Raw genomic sequence first — 14,254 nt, forward strand, 5'->3', positions numbered from 1 at the left:
TTGCTATATGATTCCAGGTATAAAGACTTTAAGGGAAAGTTAAGGACAAGATGGTTAGGGCCTTATGTTATAATGAGATGTCATGATAATGGTTCAGTGCAGAACAGAACCATAGATGCAGAGGTCATTCCTTTACTTGTTAATGGGCACATCTTGGAAGTTTACAAATGGCCATTGTCAAAGAAAGAGTTCATTGATGGTATCAATAAAATAGTGATGGTGGTGAGTAAGTCTCAACTCCTGCCTCATCAAGTCCTTGAGAAAAATAAAATAAAATGAAACTCGGGTGAAAACCTCCATGAGGCGCCTGAGTCCCACTATTGGGTTGAAAACCTTTTGAGGCGACCTAGTGGTGTAAACAAAAAAAGAGAAATAAAAATATCTCTGGATGAAAACCTCTCATGAGGTGCCTAGGGCAAGCAGCTAGGATGAAAACCTCTTGGATTTATACTATTTGTTTTCAAAAAAATTAAAAAAAGAGAGAGAAAAGAAAAATCATTAAAAATTGTTTGCAGGATAATAAGAGGATGATCAGAGAGTAAAGGGGAATCGAAAGGGACCTATTCCACCAATACTTTTATTCCTCCATTCATTATCCTTCATCATTCCACCATTCCTTTCATTTTTTCACTCATTTGCATCAGTTTGCAAGGGTACTGTGTTTTCTATAGGATCCCCTGTAAACCTACAGGATCCCCTAAAAACCTACAGGATGATCCTGTAGGAATTACAATGGCTTGGGAACCCTACAGGAAGTAACCCTAGGGCAAGGAAATGACTTGCCCATGTCAAAAAATTAAAATCCCTACATCACCACTTCATTACCATACCTCTCTCCACCTTGATCACCCCTGCATTCATCATTAAAAAAATCAGTTTTCAAAAAAGAAATTGCAGTGTTCAAGAAAAAAATACAATGAATAAAAAATGAGACAAAAAGCAAAGGGGAACAACACCTAAAGGTTATTTCTCATTATTCACACACTCCTATACCTCCTCTCTGTCCATGGTCATCATCATCAAGTCCCAGCAGTAGAAATGATTAAAATTTTTGAGGGAGAAGTAGCTACAGGACATCATGTAGGAAATCCTGTAGCAACCTATCCCACAGAATAAAAATCATAAGTTGCAGCAAGTTTCCAGCATGGAGATCCAAGGGTAGAAGAAGCTCCAGAGCAAAAACAACACTGTCATCTTCAACACCAGGTACCTACACATCAAGGAAGTTATCAAAGGAGAATAAAAAAAAGGAGAGATCACATGCAACCAACATATAGAAAAAACCTCATTTCTTCAACAACCTACAACAAGGTATTGTTGCCACAGGTAAGTATCTCACTTCACTCTCTCATTTTCATAATATAATCAAAATATATAAAGATTTGAATGAATTTGTTCATAAGTGAAAGGTGGCCAGTTAACTTGGCCACCTTCGTTCAATCAGCGAGGAAAAAACAGTTAGTCCTCACACATGTGGCAACAGTCAAGTCAAAGAAAAGGAGGATGAGGTAGAAAGTAGTTAAGACTACGGATGCCTGAAGTGGGAGTTGATTATGAGGTGAAAGGAATGATTATGTGGTAGTGGGGACCAATGGTCCAAAAACAAAATTTTTTACCTCGACTACCATCACACCACCTCACTCAACTCGACCATAAGAGGAAATAAACGTGATCCCCATGCACTCATGCATTCATTTTCTCAAGGCTCACTCTAGAAAAAAAATCTCTCATCCACAAGCAACCTACAGGAGAGGAAAACTTCAATTTTTTCCTGCACAGGACTTCCTACAAGATCACACAGGAATCCTACAGGATATTGTCACGCAGTCTACAGGATTGGCAGATAGCAATTTCAGAGCAGGAAACATAGGGGTTGGCTACAACAAGAACTATGAGGAGGTAGGCTCTACATTTCCTTCCATTTTTCCAAGTAAAAAGAACAGAAACATCTCTTAATTTGATTGAAATTGATAGTTGTATAAGGGAATTGTATCCACATAAATTTCAGTCCCATTTCCTCCTTCATTAAAATTTTGTATCATACATCTCTGATCCTCAAATTCACCAGACAAAATGATAGGGGGGTTTAATAGAAGGGATCCCATTAACACTGTAAGGATTCACCAACACCCTCATATGCTAGAAATATTCACAAGGCATAATTGGATGGGTGCTTTGAGAAATTGAGGGGGTAAGATGATGGAGTGGCCTGAGATTTTTCTCTCTCCCTCATTCCACTGACTAGGACCCATGCCACCATTGTGGTGAGAGGCATCTTCATAGAGATCACCCCTGAACTCATAAGCATAGTTACCACACTTCCCTTAGGAGTTCCTTAAAGAAAGGAAGACAAGGGAGATATTCAAACTGCAAAGAAGAAATTCTTTTTAGAGGGAGAAGAGCCCATTTAAGACAAAAATGGAGTGAGGAGAGCAAGCCTACCATACCCCTAGAATGAGGTAAGCCACCATCTTATAAAATACATATCATGTGAAGGTAGGTATAGTGTGGCATATGGATATCACTTTAGGCTTCTTGAAGAATTGAGGTTTGGATCAGAAACACCTCCTCACCATAGGCTCAACATACCATACTTTCTTCTGTAATCTCTAATAATACAAGCATAAAGGTGCAGGAAGGAAACTACCAATAGTTATCCCACCATGGGTTAATTAGAATCATCATAGAAGATTCCCTCTAAAACCTTAGAATTCCTATCAAATGGGAAATTTTCATAGACATGCAGCCAGAGGAGGATATCAAAGCCCTCACATATGATATTAGCCCTACTGTTAGTGAAAAGGATGAAGAAGAGACTGAAACATATGAATCAGAAGTAGAGAGGGATGAAGAGGAAATAGATGAGGAGGGAGAAGAAGAGAAATGGAAGGAAAATGATGAAGAAACTGAGGAAGGTGTAAAGGAGGAAACTGATAAAAAAGATGAGGATCTAAGGGGAGAAGAAGAGGAGAAGGACAAAGGTGAAGAGGGAAATGGAAAAGGATGCAAAGGACAAGGAGGAGTCACCTAGGGTTTCTCTAGAACCCATCGAGAAAGAGGCAGCAGCTACCCTCACTGACCTTAGCACCCCTATCAAACAAAAAGGCAAGATACAGAGGCAAACCCCATTATACTTTAGAACAAGGAAAAGTACAAGGATAACCCAGGGAAAACTTCAAACTCGAACCAAGGTTCCCATTGTTATTGAGGACATGCCTAAGCAGCAGGAGAAGATGGCTCCTCTTATAAAAGATCAAGGAGAAGGATACTCAGCACAAACATCCCCTAATTCTCCTATCACTTATGAGAGAAAGCTTGTGACTAGACCTACCTCATCCAAAGGAAAAGACATCCTACAGGATACACAGTAGGACCTACAGGAAGCAGAATTAGTCCTACAGGAAACTCAGAAATTGGATAAGGAAGGAAGTATGTAGCAAGAAATAAAGAGAGAGGACCCAGAGCTAAGGGAACCTAGTCCTCAACCTAACCTTGACTCCTACTATAGATTTATTGAAGGGGGTAGGGTCATTCCACAAAAATTTGCAATCCCATTATTCTTTAAGCTTGAGAAAGAAAGAGCTAGAACACATAGATGGATGCAAATTTCCAAGTCCAAGGGAGTGGAGGACATTGGTCACATGGAGGAGAAGCTCAAAGAGATGGGCAGAGAACTAAGTAGCCTGAGGGATAGAGAGGCCATAATGAAAACTCAGTTGGAGGCAGAAAATGCATGGTTGAAAGGACAGCTGCAAGAAAGAGAGAATCAATTGGCATCCATGGCCAGTATATCTTTGGAAGCAATCCAATGTAGGATGCTAGCTAAGTCCTATGCATTATACCTTAAGGAACAGTGGTTGCAGTTCCAAATCAAGACCCTAGCACAAAGAGGCACTATGCCATTCCAGGATTATAGACAGTTCATTGATCTCTGTGATCAAATTACATTAGAGGATAGGGCTAAAATGTCTGAGTTCTACTTTCATAACATCACCTTGACAGATATGAATGTATGGGACCCTAATGCAAAGCTAGGAGATTTACAGTTGATGGCTTCAATATCATGGATGAACCATGATGAAGAAAGGGTTGTAGAAATGAAGAAAATATTGGCAAGGGAAAAAACAGAACCTCTCATGATAAGAGCTAAGTAGTCCAATCCAATGGTTATCATCAGCACACATAATTTAATTACAAATGATCCTCAACTTGCACCCAGGTATCTTACTACCCAAGAGAAAGAAATTCAACATTTTTGAGGATATGTTCATACTTTTAGGGGATGACAGCATGCAAGCTTGCCAAAGGAGATGGAATACTTTGCCATATAGTTTGAAAATCAGAGAGTACCATTCTCCTCAAAGGATGAGAGAAGCACTGAACAAGACACCCATGTACAAACAAACCATCCAAAGGCTCGAAGTCAATTGGATTAGCTTGAGACTTAGACCACCACTTCTCTTGGGGATGTTAGAATGAAGGAAGGAAGAGGAAGAAGGAAAGCGGTGGGAGGAGGTACAAAGGAAGGCAGTATTCTATGCACAAGAAGAGGAGATCACAACAGAAGCATGGGATGTCAGGAAGGCCACAGAGCTATGAAAGACATGGATATTAATTGAGTTGCTCAGAGGATGATCAACACTTCCAGTAGGGGGGGCGATGATGAGCCTCATCATTGAGTAACTATATGGACCTTCATTCACCTCCTAGATTACTCAAATCAACTCTTCTCACAACTAATTACATGTTTTGATTATATTTTTCTTAATGAGATGAGTTAAAGTGAGATATTATGCCTAGTGGACTAATGTGCATTGAATGCAGGTTTGTGAGAGAAAATCAGGGAATTTTGGCAAGATTAAGGTCTGAAACTCAAATGGGACAAGGAAGAGAGATTGTAGGAGGTAAATCCTCCTTATTTACTCCTCCCTCATTTGAATACTCCTCCATCAATCACACCAGCTCGGAGTACGAGCAGCCGAGTCATGAAGATCAAAAGGTAGCCAAGCAAGTGATAGCCAAAGAGTTAGTTCATCTCGAGTTTGGGAGCTGAGCCTCCCTAGATTTACGGAATTCATTGGAGACTTCAGTTGTATAAATAAAGAGGCCCAGAGCCCCATTAGGATTTGAATTTTTGTTGTAAAAACACTAGTTATTTTTGAACTTCAAACTTGTGGAGAAAATTGCTATGTAATTTTCTATTTTGATAATGAGAATGAGCTTTTTCATGATCCAATACTAAGTTAACTCAGAGGGCTGAAGCTCTTGGGTTAGGGCCCAACCCTAGCAACAAAGGCTCCTCTTCTTATATCTGTATGCTTAGATTAGTTTCATAGATTCATGGTTAAATTGTCCTTAGAATTATTTCATTGCAAGTAGTGTAGATTTGATTAGTTTGTTTATTAGTTTGCTTCCATTTGTGCTTTACTTCAGCAGTAGGTTAGAGGGGATAAACGAAACACCAAAAAGCTGTCAGTAGGTGTCTTGGCCGCACCTCTTCATTCAGGGAAAAGGAGCCCTATGCAGCCCCAAAAAGACAAATTTCTACTTTCTCATAGAATTTAGAGTTTACTGTACTTGAACCAGCATTTGATCAGTTTGCAAGTGTAGGATTTAATTATCATTTCTTCCATTTTTAGTCTTATATTAGATCTCATCAATGATTTTATCTTATTCTGCAAATTTTCCTCATGCATGAAGTAGACAGCTAGCTCATTAAACTTTGTTTTTCTAGCTCATTGAAATTCTTCCTGTTTAGATGATTTTTGGGAAAATACCATTGTTTTATGCAGTGTAGGTGTTTCAGAAGTAGAGAAAGATTTCATAGAAAGCAACCTCCTTCCAACTTCATCCATCCATAATAATTCCTTGCTTTCACTAAGACCTTCACCAATTCCATCATTTTACATGGAAACTTCTCCAAGCATGTTGAGCAAATCCAACCATATCCCAACCTTGGTTTTGAGTTTTGAGTGATCCTAGGCATTTTCTCACTCCATTCCATCCACAAAACACCTTCCCTAAGCCTTCCATCACCTGCATCACCCATCGTTTTTCTCTCAGCTATATCCTGTAGAAATACAAGGAATCTTGTAGGTTTTCCTGTAGTGGTCTGTTTTGAGGCCAAATTGAGGGAAAACCTCCAGTAAGCCACACAACGTCACCTAAGGGTCTCCCAAACCTTCCAACTATCCAACAGCTTCCATAAGAGACCTACCACATCACCAAAATAGATTAGCTTTCACACTTTTTTTTCCATAAAATGAATAAAAAGAAGAAAACATATTTATTTCAGTCCTTTACATGCACAGTAGTGATGTTTGATGTTTTGAACTCTCATGCTTAGGATAGTAGAATTTCATATATGTTAGCTTGGCATTCTTGTAAAGCATAGTTTCTTAGCAGTTAGTTAGGAAATGGTGTGTTTTTAGCATTGGATTTCAATCATTTTCCTTATTGTAGTAGACAAACTTCCTCCTAGAGTAGATTTCTCTTTCTTTCATCAGTAATCAAGCTTCTTCTAAATCCATAGAAGTCTGGCTTGAAAACCCTAGTGGTCTCTCGCCAGCTGACAGTGACAAAACACAGAACCATCACTTTTACTTGTGTATACAACACTGTCACCTCCAAGTTTGTACGAAACCATTGGGTTGATAAAGTAAAGCTGGTAGCCCCAGGAGTTGCAGCATTCTTGCTGCAATATTGGTGCTCATCACTCTATTTTCTTAATTTTCCATTATTTTCCTTCAATTTCCTCCTCACATGCAACATGTGACCTTTCACCTTCCTTTTCACCTAATTTCCATTATTTTCATAAACAAATGTGCCAAAAATGTCATTTTTCCTTTCTAAAGCCTTTTCCATTGCCTTTGCCAATTTCCTTAGACATTAATAAACTAAAGTTACACCCCACTAGGAGGTTTTAGCCACCATTAAGCTTGGAATATGTGTCCCATGACCAGAGTCTTGTATATATTTTTAAATGAATTTTTAACGAGGGTTGTCAAAACATTATTATGTCAATTATGATATCATTATAACACATATACCATCAGCTTACCCAGGTTTAGTATTAGTTTATATCAGTTCTTATTTCATATTATTAATTCACATTAGAATAAGTTAATCACATCCATTATATTCCACATAGTTTTATTTGAAGGGAAACTAGTCCTAAAATTCCAGCTGGAGCCATCATTCCAAAAGGAAGAGGATCTGATTTAAGGTCTCGACCAGGTGGTTTCCCCAATGTTGATGCAGTCATTTAGGACCATTTGCAGGCTCTATGGACCCTATATTCCCATGTGAATATGTATATGACTAGTGTGTTTATCCCTTGAGAACCTTCCTTCACCAACTCTAAATCAGGCTCGGGGGTGGTTGACTATAAGAAAGAATAGTTGTGTGACCAGCTTATGGTTGGGTGAGTTGGAAATAATACTGAGAGGGGGGGTGAATCAGTATTATCTAATTCTTTTTCAATATATTTATACTTTGAATTATTGTATGTCAATACCATAAAATAATGAGCATGAACAAGAAAATAGATAGTCACACCAAAGAACACCAGATATAAGGTGGAAACCCAATGTGGGTGAAAACCACCTGCTGCAATATGTCTCTATCTTCTTTCAATTAGAAATTCCTTTTACAATGATTTTGTACTAGTGCAGTCCTTTACCAGTACGCAGGCTACAAACTGCAGAGAGCTACAACTCTCTCTCCTGGAAGGGAGTTACAACCCCCTACTTATTTTCTTTCAAGGACCACTTTTCATAAATTTTCAAACTGGATCCATGAACATCAATCAATCATCAAGTATATCTGCATCAAACAATCTCCTTTTCCCAATTAGCACTGAATCAAGTAAACACTTCTCTGACAACTGTACCCAGAACACAGTAACAGTAACCATACACCAAATTTTGAACCCAAAATACTGCAGCAATAGACAGAGGCAGCTAGATCATAATTTAAAGATATACACTACTTCAACAACCTGAAACCTGCGTGCAGATCTATAAAGGATAATTCCTTCTTTCAAATATTCAGACACTAATTTACCCAGATTGTCAGATTTATAGATCAAGCATGCGCCTCATATAACAGATCAAAATCATACAAAGATACTATTATTCAAGCATAAAGATTATGACCCATCAATAGAACTTATCCTTCTTTATGCGCTAAGGTTCCTCCTTCATTCAGATCCAGATCTGCACCATAACCCAATCACAGATATTTCAGATCTAGCACTTATTAGATATTCAATTCATTTGATGATTCTTTGCCAAATGATCTCCTTCCTCTTTTATAGTCTTAGGCCTTCCACAATACCATGGTCCAAAACCATAGGATCAAAAAACTGTTGGACTAATACCATGAACCAACCATGAAAGTGCGTGAGATCAACACTTTTGGATGCAATACCACGGACCAAAACCATAATAAACCAATACCACGAACCCAATACTTGGGATCAACACTTCTGACGAGGTACCATGGTCCAAAACCATAGGTTCAAATACCAAGGACTAACTACCATGGACCAAAGGTAAGTTCTCCAACATATACGTGCTTTTCTATGCATGAAAGTGCGTGAACTTTTTCTCTACATGCAATACCACGGACCAAAACCATAATAAACCAATACCACGAACCCAATACTTGGGATCAACACTTCTGACGAGGTACCATGGTCCAAAACCATAGGTTCAAATACCAAGGACTAACTACCATGGACCAAAGGTAAGTTCTCCAACATATACGCGCTTTTCCTTGCATGAAAGTGCGTGAACTTTTTCTCTACATGAAATAAAATTTTCTCTGCATAAAAGTGCGTGAAATTTTCTCTACATGAAATAAACTTTTCTCTGTATAAAAGTGCGTGAACTTTTCTCTACATGAAATAAACTTTTCTCTGCATAAAAGTGCGTGAACTTTTCTCTACATGAAATAAACTTTTCTCTGCATATAAGTGCGTGAACTTTTTTCTACATTATAATTTATTATCTGAGATGAGTGGGTTGCCATCAAGTACAACATATGTATCATAATGCCAACAATCTCCCCCTTTGGACTTGATGGCAACAACAACCAATCACTCTCCCCCTTTGACATCAAGGGCAAAGGGTTATGCTCCCCCTAAGAACATGCTCCCCCTAACTATAAACCAGATCTGCAAAGAAGAACCATAATCCATGACCATGAAAGAGATAGAGACATATTGCAGCAATATTCAGACCAGCATCCATGATCTCCTTCTGTACTTCCTCCATAATTCCAACAATGCATGATATGCTCCCCTTGAACCTGTGCCATTCGATCTTTGACCAATCCGCAACCCAGCACATGTACGCATATACTTCAGATGAACCTTGCGTACAACCAACAATCAGAAGAGATTCAACAACAAGACGATGCATCAACAACCCCCAGTTTTTGCCTGAGGTATTCAAAGGTCTCCCTAGGCAATGGTTTGGTGAGTATATCAGCAACCTGTTCCTTAGAAGGAACATACTCCAACTTGACCTTTTGTTCAAGCACTTGTTCCCGGAGAAAGTGATACTTGATTGGTATGTGCTTGGTTTCTGAATGCATGACTGGGTTCATTGAAATGCTGATTGCACTTGTATTATCACATAAGATGGAGATGGGTGGTGTACAAGTGATTTGAAAATCCTGCAAGGTCTGCATCATCCAAAGGAGTTGAGTGTAGCAAGATGGAGCAGAAACATATTCTGCTTCGGCTGTAGACAAGGCAATCGAACTCTATTTCTTGCTGAACCAAGATACTAATCTGGAACCCATAAAGAATGCACCACCACTTGTGCTCTTCCTGTCATCCACGCTTCCGGCCCAATCTGCATCTGTATAAGCATGAAGTGTGAGATCTGTATCTCTAGGATACCATAAGCCATAGTTTTGAGTACCTTGAAGATATTTGAAGATTCTCTTCACTGCCTGAAGATGAGTTTCCTTTGGATTTGCCTGAAATCTTCCAACTATTCCCACTGCATGCATGATGTCTGGTCGGGTACCTGTCAAATAAAGTAGACTTCCAATCATAGATCTGTAAGTTGGTTGATGCACTGTTGCTGATTCATCATTTGCACTGAGGTTGCATCATGTGACCATGGGTGTACATACTGGTTTTGCTTCTTCCATACCATATTTCTTCAAAATCTGCTTGAGATACTTGGTTTGAGACAAGAAGATCCCTCCTTCATTTTGTTGGATTTGCAAACCAAGAAAATATGTCAATTCTCCAAGCAAGGACATTTCGAATTCTTTCTGCATCACCAAGGCAAAGCTTTGACTCATAGATTCTTCATTGCTGCCAAAGATAATGTCATCTACATACACAACAAGTATTAGAAATTTGTCATTTTCAATTTTTATATAAAGATTGCTATCTGCTGATCCTTTTGAAAAACCTTGTTGATGAAGATATTTGTCCAAACGATAGTACCAAGCCCTTGGAGCTTTTTTAAGACCATAGAGAGCCTTTTCAATCTGCATACAAGATTTGGATCATTTCCAAGAATGAAACCATTTGGCTGCTCAATGTATACTTCTTCTTCTAAGTCTCCATTCAGAAAGGCTGATTTCACGTCCATTTGAAATACTTTGAACTTTTGAAAGCTTGAGAGAGCAAGGAACATTCAGATGGCCTCAAGTCTTGCAACAGGAGCAAAAGTTTCTTCAAAATCTATTACTTCTTGTTGCGCATACCCTTTACAAACAAGTCTGGCCTTGTTTCTAATTACTTCCCCATTTTCATTCAACTTATTTTTGAAGACCCATTTTGTCCCTATAACATTCTTATCCTTTGGTCTAGGAACCAACTCCCAAGTGTTGTTCTTTTCGATCTGCTCAAGTTCTTCATCCATTGCTTTGACCCAACATTCATCTTTTCATGCCTCTTTTACATTTTGTGGTTCAGTGGATGAGAGTAATGCCAAATAGCTTGAAGCTTCTGCAATTGTTCTTCTTGTTTGTACACCTGCTTCTTTTTGCCCCAAAATCTGAGATTCTGGATGATTCTTCTTAACGTACCTGGATGGAGTCTTCTCTTCTACCCTTATCTGTTCCTCTGGTGCTTCTTGAGGTTCTTCTTCTTCATCATTCTGTCTTTGAGGGTAGTCTTCATCTTCTTCGATATTTTCATGATTTACTTGCCTAGGAATGTATCCTTTTTCATCAACCACTACATCAATGCTGTCAACAATTCTTACAAGTCTTTTATTGTAGCACTTATATGCTTTGGTGTGTGGAGAATAACCAAGAAGAATGCCTTCATCTGCTCTAGGTTCAAGTTTGCCAAGTTGCTCATCAGTATTCTTAATATAGCATTTTCTCCCAAAGATTTTGAAGTGTTTTACCGAAGGAGTCTCCCCATACCAGAGTTCATGAGGAGTTTGAGTGTTGTTCACTTGGACATTTGTTTTATTGAGAATAACAACCGCAGCATATGCAGCTTCACCCCAGAAAGTTGCGGGAGTTCTGGACTCATCAAGCATAGCACGGGCCATTTGTTGGACTGTTCTGTTCATCCTTTCTACCACTCCATTTTGCTGAGGAGTTCTAGCTGTAGAGAATTCCCTTCTTATCCCATGTTCTTCACAGAAATCAAAAAATTCATTTGAGGTAAACTCCCCACCTCTGTCGGACCTGAGGCACTTAATTTTGTGACCTGATTCATTTTCAACCAAGGCTTTGAAGGATTTGAATTTTTCGAATGCTTCGTCTTTGTGCTTCAAAAGTCCTAACCAAACAAACCTGGAGAAATCGTCAATGAATAATATCAAGTATTCTTCTCCTCGAGGTGACCTCATCCTGAAAGGACCACATACATCTGTATGGACTAGCTCAAGAGGCCTGTTGGCTGATCCTTCCTTCTCCGGGAAGTTGGTTCTGGTTTGCTTACCAAACTGACATGATTTGCATATAGTGTTGTCTGGAATTTTGATATCTGGAAGACCACGAACTGCCTGATATTTGCATGCCTTCCTTATTTGTGAAAAGCTTAGATGCCCCAACCTCCGGTGCCATAACCAATGTTCATCATCCTTGCTCAAATAGCATTGTTGTTGTCCTTCTTCAAATATGTATAGATTATTTGGAGTTCTTCTACCTTTGATCACTGTTTTCCCTGTATCAAGATCACGAACGCTACATCCATTTGATCGAAATATTACCTCGGTTCCTTGATCACACATCTGACTGACACTCAGAAGGTTATGCTTCAAGCCATCAACATACAAAACATTTCCAGCTTTGACTTTTTCTTTTAACTGAGTTGTGCCTTTTCCTTTTATAGCTGCTGGAGTATCATTTCCAAAAGAAACTTTCTTTCCCTTTTCTAAAGAAGAATATGATTCAAGTTTTTCTTTATCACCTGTCATATGCTTCGAACATCCACTGTCGATGTACCATAGATTTTCCTGTCCCTCTGCATAAAAGGCTATCCCACATCTTTCTGATTGTGGTTCCTTTATTCTCCATGTTCTGGTGCTTGAGGCTTGTTCCTTTGTCTGCTGAAATCTACTCCTGCATTCAGAATCTTCATGACCGAAGTTATTACAAATAGAACATTCAATTTCATTTTCAAGAGCCGAAAAGTTGTTATAGGTCCTTTTTGTAATCCCAGTCATACTTCTTTGTTTTTGAGCTTCTCTAGTCATGATTGTTTTATATGCAACACATTGAACTGCTTTGTGACCAAAGTTATGGCAAGAGAAACATTGGCCATTGAAGAAACTTCTGCGGTTATCAAATCTACCACCCAAATGATTGTAATTCTTATTGTCATCCATTCTTGAAGCAAATTGAGAAGATTTTACCTGTGGCTGGTTGTAGCTTTTGTTCACCCTTAAGACAGATTGCCCCTAGTTTACCTGGTAGTCTTTGTTAGTTCTTGATGTAATTCGTCCCTGCTTTACCTGGTGATCTCCATTGTGCTTTTGCTCATTCCTTCTTGCTGCATCAAGATAACTCTTTGAGGTGGATGCTTGAGATGTTTCTCCATTATACCCCAGACCTGTCTTGTTTAACGGAGAACGCTGTATATTGATGATCTCATCCAGAGTTTCAGATCCTTTGATAAGCTTAAGATTAATAACCTTTGTTTTCTCAATTTCTTTTCTAAGGCCAACAATTTCACCTTCTAACTTTTCAAGATATTTTTCTTTTTCATCAATTTGAAATTGTAGAGTATCAATGATCATATTCTTTTCTTCTATACATGTCTTAAGTCTAGAAATCTCTTCATAAAAACTATCCACATCTATAGCATCCATGTAATCACCATCTTCAAATGCCATTAAAAGTTTATAGTCATTACCTCGTTCATCTTCATCACTATTTGATAGACCATCACAGTCTTCATGAGTGTAGTAGCTTTTCTTATTTGCATTCTGTTTCTTGTTCCATCTGGCAGGTTCATTTCCTTTGTCAATCTTATCCTTATGAGGACATTTGGCAGCATAATGACCTACTCTTCCACAAGAAAAACATTTAAAAGGTACCTTACCTCTGAACCTTCCAGTACCCCGTTGAAGATTTTTGACAAAATTTGATTCTTCTTCTTCTTCTGGCACGTGACTTGATTCATAGTAGTCTCCTTTGCCTGAAGCCTTAAAAACAGCTTCTCTCCTGTCTGATGGACCTCCTTTTCTCATTTCATAAGAAGTTAGAATTCTGTGTAGCTAAGACATAGTAAGAGTTCGTAGATTTTCCTTTTCTTCTATTGCAGACACTTTAGATTCAAACTTGGGGGACAATTATCTTAGGACTTTTTCAACCACAACAGCCTCTTTTATTTCTTCACCCAAGTTTTTCATACAATTAACAATCTCATCTACCCGAAGGAAATAGTTAGCCACACTTTCATCATTATACATTCTGAGATTCTCATACTGAATCCTGAGGGTTTGAAGTTTTGCACGTTTTATCTGTTCATCTCCTTCGTAGCTCAAAACAATCTTGTCCCATATTTCTTTTGCGGATTTATATTGCATAACCTTCACGAATTCAGATTGAGATAGACATCCTAGAAGAGTATTAACCGCCTTTGCATTTGTTTCATATTTCTTCTTCTCAGCTGAATCTGTAGGAGTAGATGATGGAAAAGTATACCCTGTTTCTATAATGTCCCATACTTCTGTACCCAAAGATTGAAGATAGGCAGTAACTCTTACCTTCCAATATACGAAGTTTGTTTCATCAAAAATCGGTGGCCTGATTGATGCTT

The sequence above is a fragment of the Pinus tabuliformis genome, chromosome J, assembly GCF_031772625.1.
Source record: "Pinus tabuliformis cultivar Carrire ecotype Pingquan chromosome J, CPIR1, whole genome shotgun sequence".
NCBI classification, from domain to species: Eukaryota; Viridiplantae; Streptophyta; class Pinopsida; order Pinales; family Pinaceae; genus Pinus; species Pinus tabuliformis.